This window comes from Gobio gobio (genome assembly GCF_949357685.1).
Source record: "Gobio gobio genome assembly, chromosome: 3".
NCBI classification, from domain to species: Eukaryota; Metazoa; Chordata; class Actinopteri; order Cypriniformes; family Gobionidae; genus Gobio; species Gobio gobio.
This window is the reverse complement of record NC_137099.1, coordinates 49,774,089-49,789,754: the sequence shown is the minus strand read 5'-3', so window position 1 is coordinate 49,789,754 and position 15,666 is coordinate 49,774,089. Positions and strand designations below refer to the sequence as shown.

Below are 15,666 nucleotides of genomic sequence, written 5' to 3'. Positions count from 1 at the left end.
TGTTCAAATAGGCACTCTTTATATAAATAAACCACAGATTTGAGCTTTAAACAACTACATTATCGACTGAAAAAGTCTTAAAACTATGTTGTCACACATTGACAGTAGATTTTAACAAAAAAATATGTGTAAACACAGCCCATGTCAGCCATTTCTCAACGAGACGAGCCGGCTGGCAGAAGCCCCTCCCATGACGCGAATTCACGTCTGTTGTGCAGTGAATGTAACGTGTGAATTAAGCTAGTAAACTTAAAAATGTTCAAGCGTCCACCTTTGCGTGAATAGCCCGATTTATTTGCGTCAATCGTGTCCAGTGTGAACGCCACATAACATGTTTTCTTTAATCATTTTTCACTTAATTTACCTTTATTCTACACCTCTGAGTCCCTTCTCGTAAAAACACTGATGATATCCTAGTTATACGAAGCCCCTCACACAGAAATACGCAATGGGCTCAGATTGGTTAGCTGACCCAGTGCGTTATGATTCGCTAAGCACCTAGTGCACACTGTCCGGAAACGTCACGCCCCTTACCAATACGAGCATTTGCTGCGTTCACGCCATGTCGTAATTACCGTAGTCTTAAGATGACAACACGTGACGTTACATTCGGAGCTGTTCAGGAATTATGCGTTTCTATGGCACCACTATCAACGGCTAAATGAATCCGCATTGGTCAGGTGGTACAGCAGTCATGTGGTACAAATAGGAGCTCTCACAAAATTCCCACCGCACAAGCTGTAATTACGAGCTCTACGAGGACGTGAATGCTTTTTACAAGTTGAAATCTCGTAATTACGGTCATTTCAACATGACGTGAGAGCACCTATAGACTATATATGATTACGAGTAGTTGCATGTGCTCAGGTGTGTTGTTAACAATGACGTCTATATATTGCCCGAATCAGACCCAGAGAATATTAGTGAAGAGGCCTGAGCAAGAACAGCTGTTACAAGATGTTTAAAACTGTTGTTGTTTTTTGTAGTCGTCTCATACACGCTGTTATTTGCAAATGCTACTGCTGTTTATGTTCATACACACACAAAATATCCATGCATTTCATATAATCGTTCTAACACGATACAGTCCTTGAAGGGATTATTTGATGACAGACGTCTTGAGTGTAGCCAAATATCTGTCGGCAGAACTATGAGCACATTACGAAGACTAACTTAACTACAGTAAAGAATCATGTTTACACAGAACCATGTTTAGTGTGCTACGTAGCCAAAGAAGCATGTGGGTAAACACTATAAAAGCTCTAAACAAAGAAAAATTTACACTGATCACCATCATACGAAGTTTGCTTGTGAATTTTGTGGGTGTTTGTTGGATAAATTTGAATTAGTAATTTGGTAACTGGCTAACGCTAGCGGAGCCAAACAGAATCAACAAAGAATAAAACGTGCTTAGAGGTTGTGGCCCATAAACTACAGCTTCTGCTTTTAAAGTAGGAACGGTTCCATCTTTCAGAACAAGCTTTTTCACGAATCCTGCATTGAACTTGTGTAGATCGACGGCATGAAAACAACACTACCACAGCCACTCTTCCTATTCTCAACATGGCCTCGCCCCCTTTGTTGCGTGTTCCCGGGGGCAGGGTTTATGTAAATTTCAGGGTTAGTGAGGTCCCTAACCCTGGAGGAATTCGTTGTAGTCCCTACTAGGGCTGTAATCTCCCAGTCGATTAGTCAATACGTTCTGGCTTGACCAAAATTCTGATTGGTCGATTTTTTGCCACGTTCATTTCATCAGTTTTGCCGCGTTCATTTCATCAGTTTTGCCACGTTCATTTCAGTTTTGCCACGTTCATTTCATCAGTTTTGCCACGTTCATTTCATCAGGTGGAAAGCACTAATTGCTAATGGGGGTGTTTTCAGAGCACCCGTTTCACAGGTAACAGTCTGTCTTCAGAACACCCCCCTTGTTTTCACTTATTTTGGATTAGCCCGACCCACTGGAGAAGAGAGACAGATTGAAGTAGGCTACTTTGCTGTATATTATTTATTTAATTGTGAGAGCGTTTTCCTAGTCAATCCTCTTCTACCATGTCAACAAAGACATTGGCAGTGTGGCAGCATTTTTTAAAATGCAAAATTTGCAATCAACTTTTTTCCCATTTTCTAAGCAACAGTTTGCATATCACAACAAACATGTCATATCACCTAAAAATGTTAAGCTAACTTGTCTGCGTTAGGTTGCCCCGTCCCTTTTATTATTGTGCAAACTGCAAATTTATTTCTAGTATTATTTATTGGATTTGGACACTTTATTTAATTTTTTATTTGGAGCCTATAATGCGCGATGCACTGTGCCCACTGTTTTAGTATTAGTTTTGAGCCTATGCTTTATTTTTTACTTATGCACTTTATTTCGTTTCTGCTCTTGATCTGGCTTGTTTAATAAATATTCCATTTTTATTAAAGTGGACATGCCTTTTGTCAGGGCTCGACATTAAGCCTGTTCACATGCTTATCATTCGGACAAGTAAATCTGTCATTAAGTTGTCCGAGTAAAAAATTAGCTTGTCTGGATTTCTTTTTTTTTTCTTTTTTTTGTAAATATAATCTATTCTGAAGCAATATTCTCACCAGTGTTCAAACAGCTTTGACATATTTAAATCTGCATATTTTTACCTTTTTATAAAGGGCATTTTTCCATAATCTTATTAAATATAGGCTATGCTTCTGCTTTCATTTTATATTTTTTTTATTTGATCTATAAATTAAATTAGAATAAGACACTATAGGCTGTTACCAATCAAATTATAAATTATTTACACTGAAAAATTACTAACTGCATTAAATAATGTTATGAGATTATTTTTGAATATACAAATAAATGTTGGAAAGATTAAACTAAACCGCCAGTAGGGGACAGCAGGGGTCTTAATGAGTGAGTCATTGAGTCGATTCGTTCAAACGGCTGATTCAATCAAGAATTAGGCGGTCCGATTCATTGAAACGCGGAATCATTCAGTAACGCGCTGTTGCTGTGAGATGCGTTACGTTTCTGTTGTGATCTTTGTTTGGAACTATTTTCGTAGCTGAAATAGAACAAAAACAGTCCATATTGGTCCCCAGAAAATATCAGAGAATAAAAAGACAATGAATAAAGTCTACCGAATATTCTAACCATTTCATTTCTAATATGTCGTATACATACTTTCCGGAATTGTATATGTTTGCTTTGTATCTTTCTAGTACGATTTCCTCACTATAGTCCCCTTTTTCTTGCTTTTTAATACATAAAAATATATAGATGTATTTTAGGAAGGGGGTCCCTCATAAAAGATTCATCATATTTGGGGGTCCTTGGCATTATAAAGTTTGAAAACCCCTGAAGTAAACAACGTCCACAGCAGTGTATTTTTCATTTTATTTTATTTTAACTGTAAAAAAGAAAATAAAAAAAAGAAAAGGTAACATTATGCCAGGATAACTGTCCTTCCTTTGCCGTACCTGAAGTTGCTGCATTTTGGCTGCTGTCTGTAGATTCCCTCATATCGTATTCTTTCGGATGTTTCATAAGCAAATGTTTTAACAGTGGCTATTGTTTAGGGTCCTTGCCACCACGAGATGAATCGGCATTGCTTATTGAACATGTAGCTCAACTTGAATCGCCTTATTTTGACTGAAAGTACAGCCAAGTAGGGCTGGGCCAGAGCCATAGAGAGAGAGAGTTGCGACAACGGAAGTTCAAAACGCTTGATAGTCACGTGATTCATGTAGACCTCGAATAGTTCCAGGAAGTGCTTTGACGGGCAATTCAAATTGATAGTCACAGTGACAGAACTGCGATTTTTGGTAAATAATAGTCAATAAATGCATTACTTTTCAATAATTTTATTACACATCGACATGTGTATGTAGCATGAGTATGTAGTTACAGCGATGTTGTTTTTAAAATATATATTTTTTTAATGATGAATAATCTACACAAGCAGGCTTTAATGTACAAGTTATTTTGATTAAAATGTGCTGATAATTTAAAATCTTACTGATTAAACGTCTTCCCTTTTAAAAGTGCATCACAAACGGTCTGTTCTGCTGTAACTCTATGGCGCGGCTGCTACTTCCGGGAACTATTGAGAGTCTCCGCGAGCCGCCATTGCTGTAAAAAAAACCGTTCCATTGGAGTCTATGGAGTTGTCGCAACTCTCTCTCTCTATGGCTCTGGGCTGGGCGATATATCGCATGACATTGTTAGGCGCATCTCGTCAGTAAAGCCGGTTCCTTGATTAGTAGTAAATCGCCATCACCTGCTTTCAGATAGAGCGGCATTTACTACACAGAGCCGTAGTTCACTGACAAGCTGAGCCATATCGCATTAATTATCGCAGGCGATACGTCCGTGATAATTAATGCGATATGGCTCAGCTTGTCAGTGAACTACGGCTCTGTGTAATAAATGCCGCTCTATCTGAAAGCAGATGATGGCGATTTACTACCAATCAAGGAACCGGCTTTACTGACGAGATGCGCCTAACAATGTCATGCGATATATCGCCCAGCCCTACAGCCAAGCAACACGTTTTCTGTTCACGAGTTCCATTTTCACTTTCTCACAGCCTGCATTCAAACAGTGCACTTAAGCCACGTTTCCGTCGCAGGAAATTTCCCCATGAACTAAGGACTTTGGGGTGGTACTCGGTGTGTTTCGACCACTGGAACCAGGGTCTAAATGAAGTTCCGGGTAAATATGTCCCCCTCCAAACAGCCCTGCTCCCAAGGTAGTACTTTTTCAAAGTTCAGGAACTTTCGGGGGTGGGATTTGGGCACTGAACATGCTGACTGGTTGAGCTAACGCAGCATTTTAATTCAACCGGCATTTTTAAAAGTCTTTTGTGCGGTTCGTTCTGCGTTCAGTATCTGCAAATATCTGTCCGATGGCGCGCGTTCGTCTCAGCAATCTCACGGTCAATGTCCGTAACAGCTGATAATAACATACGTTGTCTTATTTTAAATCTAGCTTTACGAGCTTTCAGAATACGCTTTAGTATCAGTGCTTGTTTCTTTTCCGCAGTTTTCTTTAATGACCTCTTTAATAACCAATACATAACTACCAAAAGCAGCGCTGATTGCATCACACATGCGTATGTGTGGTAACGCTGATTGCATTGTTCCGGGTAATTTCGGTGGAAACGCGGCTTTGGTGTGTTTCGACCGCAGGAACCAGGGTCTAAATCAAGTTCCGTGTAAATATTTCCCCCTCCGAAACTAGTAAACACCTTCCCGTAATCAACGCCAGCGTCATTACGTCGACCAGCCGTAGTGCAAGCCTAGGGTTCGGTTCGGTGGAAAAAAATTCTAAGGTTTGGCAGAAACCGAACCCCGTCAAAAATCCCAATATTCGGCAGAATATGAAACCGAATCCTGGATTCGGTGCATCCCTACTTCAAACACAAACTTTTACACCCAGACAATCATCAGCATTCACACATATACTCACAATTCAAGTACTTTTCAGGTAAATTAAAATTCACTCAACTTAGTTGTCAATTTATACTCTTCCTTCGACCGTTGCGCACAGAGTAAATGTGCTTGAATGCAGGCTACAAATGCACACTTCACAAGTGCTTCACTTCACGTCTGCCAAAGTTTGCAAGGTTTGTGAAATCAGATGTTTATTACATTTGTAAAGGTTTGTTTAAAATTATATAAAAGAGTATTTGCCGAATGCTGACGGTATATGACGGTAGAAGTATTGTAGCATTTTCCCTTCTATTACTAACAATAGAATAGTTTTTCGCATTGGGTTACTTTGTTTAAAGCTCTGTCTAATAATGTTTTAGACAGAACTGTTCAACAGAGACAGTAAACTAACGAAGAAGCTAAGCGGAAAACTCTCATCGCTTTCAAAATAAAAGTCCAACACACTGTAAAAAATTATATCATGACTTATCACAACTTTTTTCTTTTATCAAATCAACATGGATAATTAGTGTTGTTCAGGTAACAATTTAAGTTGCTGTTGATTAAACCAATCTCTTTCTTTGTATTAACTGAAATGTTTAGTTTCAATTAATTTTAAAGCAACCAGATTACACTTTTTAAGTTAAACCAACAATACATTTTAACAGTGTATGCTATCAAAATAAATATCCATTAAAAAATGCCAAATGTTGCTATCAGCTTTGGCGATTTATAGGTTCACCACTATTTAAAATACAACAACTAGTTTCACTTACACATCTAAGTTTTGATTATGTCAGTGTACTCAGGGTTTCAAAACCAACATGAGAATAATTAGTTTATTATTGCATTGCCAAGATAATTCAAAAGTTGTAAATGCCTCCAGTTCTCTTTGAGCAAAAGACAGTAGGTTGCTAGCATCAGTCACCTCTGGGCATACCACACAACTACAGCCAAGCCTGTGATACAGAATACTGAGAACATCTGCCAAATATGAGAACGGGACAGATATTGAAAGAGCAAGACAGTAAAAATGCATCAGAAGAAACAATCAAATCATTGTTTCCCATTAACTCCCTCTCAAACTCCCTTTCACTTAATTGACATGTGTAAATGTAGCAGGTAAATTCCGCTCGCCTATACAGTGAAAATCATCGTTAAAAGCAAATGTCTGTCTTATTAGAAATGTTCCACCAAAAAAAAAACCTGAGTGATGCTTGCCTATGCAAAACTTGACACCACAATTGTCGGGTGTGGGTTTTTTTAAGCATGTTGCTATGTGGTTGCTTCCTACACCAGTGTCCAGTCTCTGTAATATTCTGGTTCATAAATATGGTCCAAGTCGCTTATTCAAAGTGTACATGAGTTTTACACATTTTATCGAGGAGAAAATCCATAAGCCTGAATGCTTAAAGGAAAAAAAAAAGTGTAATTATTAACTCACTCATGTCATTTTAAACCCAAATGAAACAAGCAATTTAAACTACGAGCATGTCATTTTCTTCCATGCAATTGCAATTAGCCTAATTTGGACTGGGGGTTTTAAGCTTCATCAAGAATGCAAATGCACCAAATTTCTTGAAGCCATTCAAAAACAATATTATTCTTTGAGTGAATATTTTGCATGGGTTTGCATTGGTTGAGCTGGTTCACAAAATCAGGCTAAACAATTCATACACGATTCTCGAGTTAAACTCAAAGACTCAATGAAATGATCAGTGAATGACGACTCAAATTTTGGTTTGTTCCATACAAAAATCTCATAAGAATTGGAATATAGACTACTCTGAATACCTTTTGTCTCCATTAATTGTAACCGCAAGGAACAGCCAGAACATTGCTCAAAGAAAGAAGGTTTGGGATCCTTTAAAGCAAAAGCAAACTTCTCCTCAAGACGCACAATTTAATGGATCAGTCATTTCCATATTACAAATTCAAATCTCAAGCAGGAGGAACGGTAATGCATACTTTAGCAAACTCCACTATTAATACATGTATTCAATCAATCAATCCCATTCAAATCAATCTACTGGGCTGTCTAACTCGTCAAATAGATTACCAGGGTCTCCCATCATCTAATGATGTACAATAATATTGTAATTCTTCCTTAGCAGTACACATGAATCAGAAAGGTCTTAAATATTTAAACCTACATTTCAGATCGGTGTAAAACAAAAAGGAATGTGCATTGCACTATCTTACCTTGAACACCCCTCAGGTTTCAGAGTCTCCTGTTCTCCCTCATCTGAAGAGCGTGCAAATAATCTCCACTGTAAATAGTGTTTGAATTTGTGCCCGCCTCTTCTCCTGTAGATTAAACCAGTGAGCTCAGGAGATCACAGACTCTATCCGAACACCTGTGGAGAAAAAAGAAGCCTGAGTCAGACCACAAACCTACATATAACCACAGAAGATCCGAAGATAGTGGTAGATGTCTGTTGGTGGTAGAGGCTGTTGTGCGATTTACTTATTTGAACATTTATTCTTAGGTGTCAGGTAGAACTGGTTGCACTAAGATTACGTATAGCTCATAAAAAGTGAAGATGAGATTTCATGGAAAGTGCAGGAATGAAGGCAGGAAGCCATTTTTGTACGCGAGATTGAGACTCCCAAAAATGCCAATGCAGTTCTGCGTTTTTCGGCAGCAAGAAACCAAGATTCAATAAAGAAAAACCAAGCTTTTCTCAAATAAAATCACAGCATGCAATATTTTAGAAACCCCTAAATAAGTTTGGAGTTGGGCTTCACTTGCTGCACAGTGACCTGGGACAAATACCGGGCATTATTGCTGAATGCTGTGATGAGGCGAAGCCAAAACGAATAGAACACTCGCCAGAATAAATCCAAGAAACACAAGAACTTCCCCCCCACTTTCCAATCGTTCTAACGAACTTCACCACATGCTAATTCTTGACAAAACCGAACCTACAGCAGCAATTACATGACTCAGTTTGAGGATAGGTACAACAAGGACTCCATTCTCCAAACACACAAACACACACACACACATTGACTAGTTAAAGGAACGGGGGAAGATTTCCCTGAGGTTTACTATGGGTTAGTCTATAAGATACACTCAAGGCTCAGATCAGAGGAAAACATGCATTGCATTCGCACAACGTAATGTTTCTTTTGAGTGTGGTGGAGTATTTAAAGTAAAAACGAACATCAAAAGTGGTGCTTAGATTCCCAAACACAGTAATTACATTATCTGCATCCTAAAGGTCAGTCCTTACCAAGAACAAAAACGTATGTATTAGCTCTAATAGCATACAGTCAGCAATATAGTACACAATATGTGTGCTACGCTATAAAATGACCTTAATAATTCCACATCAGTATCTTAATTGAGGTCTTATGCCAGGTTGACAACACTATATAGGAAGACCAGTCTTTGAATGTTCATACATTATGCACTAAAAGTCACTCAAGTTCAAACCAGGGTAACCAGAGGTTGTAACACCTATAAATAAAGCATCTAAGGTTATAAATTCATGCTTGGCAAACCACACCCAGCAAACATGGGCTTTCTTTTTGAATAAATATCACAAATATGCAGAGTATGCGAGTTCCTTGACTGTGACAACCTTATCAAGCCCAAAAGCAAAACTTCATGAGGTCATACACATTTTGACAATCTTCTGAATAAGATGCAGTCCCGAAACACATTGGTTCTTGTTTATGTTTTTGCCCATTTGTGATACACCCTGCTGAGTGCAGGCCTGGGCAGAGTTAACTCGCCTCTCTCGAGTAACCCAACACAGATACCTGCACACAGAGGAGGCTAATAGACAACAAAACGCCGTTTATATCTGCAGTCGAGTTGCGTATCACGTTTAGCTGGATATACGGTTTCAAAACGAGGGTTTGAGAAACATTGTAAGAAAAGTAAATGGGGTTTGGTGTAACAATGGAGCAGTAAAAACACGCAGCGGCGGCCTCAGGAACTTCCTTGTAACCTGGTGGATTCTCTGAAGAGGACAAAAAAACCGAGGAAAGTTGGAGAAGCAAAGGAGTTTACGAGAGGAGCATAAAAATGGTGCACACGGAAATAAACGCTTTAAAATGAACTGTTGAGATGTGTTGCGATTAAAAGTAGGTATGAGAGTGGGAAAACCGCGGGGTGGGAAAAACAAGCTTCCTTTAGCATCTCCAGCCATAATGGTATTTGCAAGAAAGTTATACGTGTCTTACTATGAACGCATATTGATAAAGGGAAAGCAAAAAAACACAACCTGGGTAAATGAATAGCACTTGGTCTATTTAAATGTGATGTTGAAAATCATATCATCTCAAATAAGGCATTCTTTGGGGTTTCCCCAAGTATACTTCAATGGGAGCAAGGCCAATCGAGCATGGAAGAAAAGAAGTAGGAACGAAAGCAAAACAAATCTTACCCATGTTGAGCACGGTAAATATTCCACACAAAGCACTTTTCCCATTGCATTTGCAATTGATAAAAAAAAAATCAATAAAAAAAAAAAAATCAGTGCTCCGCGAATTCCATTCCCACTGGGGGGAAAAAGTGAAGTTATTCCACAAGCGAGCGCGTTCCCCTCATTATAATCCTAGAGGTATCCCATTTTCCAAAGAAAAATTCAGGAGCATGGATGCCCGAGCCTTCTCGCTAACAAAGGGCTCCGTCAATCCAAGGTAAAAACCCAAAGAATCGGTGTAGGGGGGAAAAAATCTCAGCTCCAGACTACAAATGGCCAAACGGCTGATCCAAGACGTCCCAAACTTGTGCAGCCCTTTTTTCTCCTCTCTCTCTCTCTCTCTCTCTCTCTCTCTCTCTCTCTCTCTCTCTCTCTCTCTCTCTCTCTCTCTCTCTCTCTCAAAGAAGTTGTTCCTGTTTCGCCAAAGCTTGGGGGAGGGGAGCTGTTTTATCAAGCTCCTGGCCAAAGAGAGCGAGAGAGAGAGAGCTTAAAATCCTGCTGGCTCTTGTGTGCTAGAGATCCACTAGAATAAACGTTTTAAATCAAGTCTGCTGTGTGTTTTGTAGCGCGAGCGATAGCCGTTAAAAATAGCAGCGGATCAAATAATACCCGCAGCTCGCTGCGCTAACACAAAGATCGTATATGAGTATCAACGTCGGACAATATATGGGACCACTTGTAGGGATATGCTTTTTTAAATCGACATTACGTGTTCTATTTCCTTTATCCTTTGGACTGCTCTCCTTTACAGTGGTTGGGAAAAGCCGCTATATTTTAATGGTGAAAAGTGTGCGGTTTGAAAAACACAGAGGGGTGTCCGATTCCGCGCGACGGGGCTTCACGAGCGACTCACTCTCACCAAAACGTGCTAGCCACAGCCTTTCCTTATGAAACACAAGTGATTAAAATAGCTCACGGCACTAACATGGCTTCCCCATCAGAAATCAGCGAGTGCCGCTGATGTGTGCTCGCCTCCCCCCCGCTTTGATCCGGCCAGATGGTTTAGTCCATATTGTAATAAGTAGCAATTCTAGGTCAGGTTGACTTGCTATTGAATATAGTGACTGACGGCGGACATCAGCTAGAGCAACTGTGCTCCCCGTTATGATTTGTCGTTCAGATATAGCTAGGCAATGGCTAACCAACCCAAGGAAGAGCTCACGTGGTGTTTTGTTGAGAGTGTGACATGAGAGAAGGTGTCAAAATATGACATTATAGTCACATTTACAACCATTTAATTACGTATGATGCTAGATAATGGATGTATCTAATAAAAAGTGTCCTTCACATATATATATGGGAATAATTGCAGGTATATTTGGTGTTCAAAGATATTTTTAATTATTTTAATCATTTGTTACTAATGTCATGGATCACAAGATGTTACAGTACAGGCTATAACAATATAATAATTTCTGTAAAAAGTGTCTTATATAGCTGAAAATCATGATTCCTTGTTGCCCAAATTAGTCTGTGTATTTTTTCCATCATGTATCATTGTGTAATCAAAATATTTGATTTACCTTTTCTTTTGGTAATATTTCATTTATTTTATTTATAAAAGCCCCAGATAGTCATTTTTCTAATTCTACAACATTAAATTCTTTAAAAAAAACTTTTCTTATAAAAAATGTGTGTCCATAAATCTTGCGCCAATTATGTTACCGTACTACTTTGCCGTTAAATTGGTGGAATTATCTCCCACAACTATGTAAGATGCGGGAAATACTGTCACTTTCCCTCACTGATAAGATCTGAAGTGCTGAAAGGTGTGTGGGCTTTCTCTGAGAAAATATTTGAATCTAAAAAGTTCTTACACCAAGAGTTAATTTATGAAACGTCAAAATTGTTACCACAATATCAAAAGGAAAAACAGAATTTATCGCTTATCACACAGTGGGTTGTTTAAAAGTATTTTGATCATGATTTCATTAGTGCCATGTGCTCTTAGCGTTTATGCTAGCAAGTGGAGTTTTTGGCTAAAAAGCTTAAAATTGTCAATCCTGTTACCGTCAAACTCTGTTACCAATGTAATTTCTACACTGCCTCATTTGTCTGTAACAGGGTTGACAAACAAACAGTACTATAAAGAAATTACTTTTTTGTTAAAAATGGAAGTAACTTGTGTTTGGCAAGCAGTGAATTATTAAAATTTAAGATGTTTTCAATAAGATACTGGAAAGAATTTGTTAGTGAAAAAATTTTTTTCCCTTAATTTTTTGAAATGCCAAATTTATCTCCAGAATCACTATAATATATATATATATATATATATATATATATATATATATATATATATATATATATATATATATATATATACTCTAAAAAATGCTGGGTTAAAAACAAGCCAAGTTGGGTTGAAAATGGACTAACCCAGCAATTGGGTTGTTTTAACCCAGCAATTGGGTCGTTTTAACCCAGTGAACGGGTCGTTTTAACCCAGCGGCTGGGTTAAATGTTTGCTTAAAATAACCCAACAATGGGTTAGTCAATTTTCAATCCAACTTAGCTTGTTTTTAACCCAGCATTTTTTTGAGTGTATATATATATATAAATAACAAAAAGCATCCTGTCTGGACACTATCCTCACATCTGAGTATGCATACTTCTATGTCAAATTAGTATAATGAGCCTGAATATGCAATATTCATAACAATATAGGCAAACAATTCCCGTTATTCACGTTGAAAGTACAGCATAAATGAAATCCAGTACCACCATTTGAATAAATACACCACCAGTATAGGGTAAAATATGACAAGTTCTTGACAGGTTTTACCAAACACACATAGCCACAAATGGTAATATAGTATTAAGAAATCTGCATTAGGGTCCAAAAGGTCCATTTTGAGGGCACATAGTTCATGTGAAACACATTCGCATTAGAATATACCACAGGTCCAACAATCTTTCCCAAAATCTTTTGCTGATCCCCAGTTTAAATGTCATTTGGAGAGACATAGTCCTTATATCACCCCGTTCCACTGAGACACTCCGACAACAAACCCTCTTATAGTGGCAAAACAAGAGAGCGGCAGAATACAAAAGGATTTCATAAGTATAAGCGGAGCGCGAGAGCAGAAATATACTTACTTATTTAAACAACAAGAAATTGCTATTTATTCAAGCCTGAAATAGAGAGCGAGAGGGGGCTAAAATACATTTCTCTTTAATTTTGACGAACACAAAACAATAACTAGTGTGCGAGTGAGTGAGAGCTCAGAGGTGACAGAATCTGTTGTTCACACTACAGAATATTAAATGCTGAGGAAGAGGAGAGGTGAGACTCATGGGATTAAATGCATTTGCTGGCAATCTAATCCTGAACCGTCACCACCACCAACAAACCCAAGCGATTACACCGCCCCGTTTGGGGGGCCTGGCTAAAAACAACAGCACCAGATTCTCTTTCCATCCTGGGGTGTGCTCAATTCCCCGTGATGTTAGCAATTGCTTTCTCGCTTTTTACCCACTGCTGAGTCCCGAACTGGGTCCCCCCAGGTAACAAAGGAGAGGAAAACCGATGATCTGTTGCCTTTTCCTCCAGCAGTGATACGTACAAACAGTGCTTCCCTGCTGATAGAAAGGAAATGTATTAACTCTCTTCAGTCTTAGTGGCGTATGAAGCTTTTACCTCGCTGCTCCATGAAGGAGAGAACAGGGACAGATGACACTGTTTACACACTTTAGTGAGCTCGACTGAGCTTTCCTGATAACTACGACACACTGCCGTGGAGTCACTGTTGTTTTAGTATCATTAATATACTATTAGAGTTTTTTTATTAATATGCTGAATTCATTTTATTGTATATTTTCTTAATCATTTTGTTTTTGTCATTTTGATTAGTTTTTGGGGAGTTGTTTTATTCACTTCAGTTGAGTTATTTTAGTACTTCAGGTTAAACTAAATGAAAATAATAAATGTTGCCTGGGCAACATTTTATTTAAACTAAAATCATTTTTTTATGGTTTTAGTTAACAATAGGGCACAATGTACTGTATTCATTTTCCGTGTTTATTTCTTAAAGGTGTTTTACATGTATTTTGAATTTTAAACATCGTTGCATTGTGTTTAAGAGTTAACGGAAATGTCCGAAAAATGTCTGGATAATGTCCGGGTAATAAGTTGCCAGCGCTGATTTATTTTTTACAGTGTGCATGAGTTCACTGTCATTTTTGGATTCGGTATCTTGCTTAGGATGCTGGTCTAAGCTGCATTCTAGGCCAGAAACATCTCAGTTGATCCTGGAACAACGTTCCAATCAACCAATCAGATTTGAGGAACAAGTTCACAGTTTATGTCAAGTTTACACCCAGGGTTAGGTGCTTACATCAGTGTTATTCACCAATCATTTCCCTCTGATTTTAGGGAGAAGTTATGGGTAGGATTAGGTTTAGGGGTAGGGATAGGGTTAGGACAGACAAGAATGTTGCAGGATCTACAAAATATGTTGACGCAGGAACATGTCCTACTTGGCAAAATCACGGTGACTCAGAAGGACACTCAGCAAACCTACTTCCCATGGATTCTAACATTATTGTGGAGGAATTTTAGTTTTTTAAGGGATAGTTCACCCAAAAATGAAAATGACCCCATGATTTACTCACCCTCAAGCCATCCTAGGTGTATATGACTTATGTTGCTCCAAACCTGTAAGAGTCTCTTTCTTCTGTTGAACACGAAAGAAGACATTTTGAAAAATATGGGTAACTAAACAGTTGATGAGCCTCATTGACTTCCATAGTATATTGAAAAAAATACTATGGAAGTTAATGGCTACCGTCAACTGTTACCAACATTCTCCAAAATATCTTCATTTGTGTTCAACTGAAGAAAGAGACTCTTACAGGTTTGGAGCGACATGAGGGCGAGTAAATGATGAGAGAACTTTAATTTTTGGTTTTAGGGAGCTATCCCTTTAACTGTTTAATCTTCTGAAAGAGAATATTGGCTGAAGACTTGCTAATGCCTGTTATAGCGCCCCTGGTGGCAGTGACGTTATCTAGAAGCATTCGTGTTCATGTACCTGTTTTGGACTGTACTATTGATTTAACATAAGTTTTGTTGAATGCTCTAATAATGAAGATGATGGGGATGAAGATGTGCTGGAAACAAGCCCTTGAAGCCATATGTCACAGGTGTGTATAACCATCAAGTGTCACCAGGTGACATCTGGTTGAATGAAAGAGCACAAACAAGATCTGGTTCATCACCAGGTACAGTACACAGATCGCTGTCTTGGTCAGTCAAATATTAACCCTGTAAAGCCTGGCATATGAAATAATAGTCCAAAAAATCTAATATTTTTAAATGGAGCACTGTAAAAAAAGAATTCAGAAAAACCCAGCAACTGTGGCTGACAGAAATGTACAGTAAAATATGGTAGCAACATTTTAGGTTTTACAGATTGAACTTAAATTTACAGTTAAATAATGTATTTCATTAACTGATATAATGTTAATTTACCAAAATACTGAAGTACTAATATCTGTTTTGTACCTTTGTACTAGTATACAGTCTTTCACACAAATACTAAACACCATCATGATAACACAAAAATACAATAAACATTCATTTAACAACATTAGATGCAACATAAAACCCTAATGTACATAACTAATGTAAGAAAAACTAAGCTAAAACTAAACTTTCAACGAAAATACATCAAATGTAAAGTGTCACGCAGGGAATTCTGGGAAAGTCGATTTACGGTTTTCACTGTAAATTATGCAATAACTTGTTCTTTTTCGCTTCCAAAAACTGTAAATTTAACAGTATTTTACATGCAAGATTATCTATATAGTTATTCAT

General features: G+C 38.1%; 1 protein-coding gene across 1 annotated transcript in view; it reads right to left on the bottom strand.

Moving 5' to 3' along the window:
- The window catches only part of bcl9 (BCL9 transcription coactivator), a 78,502-nt gene extending 68,383 nt beyond the window's left edge, over nucleotides 1–10,119 (bottom strand). The window contains exons 1-2 of the mRNA XM_079813560.1: nucleotides 9,813–10,119; nucleotides 7,618–7,772 (exon numbers count right to left, since the gene is read on the bottom strand). The gene's annotated coding sequence lies outside the window, so the exon portion shown is untranslated. The remainder of the gene's footprint in view (nucleotides 1–7,617; nucleotides 7,773–9,812) is intronic.
- Nucleotides 10,120–15,666: the final 5,547 nt, after the last annotated feature.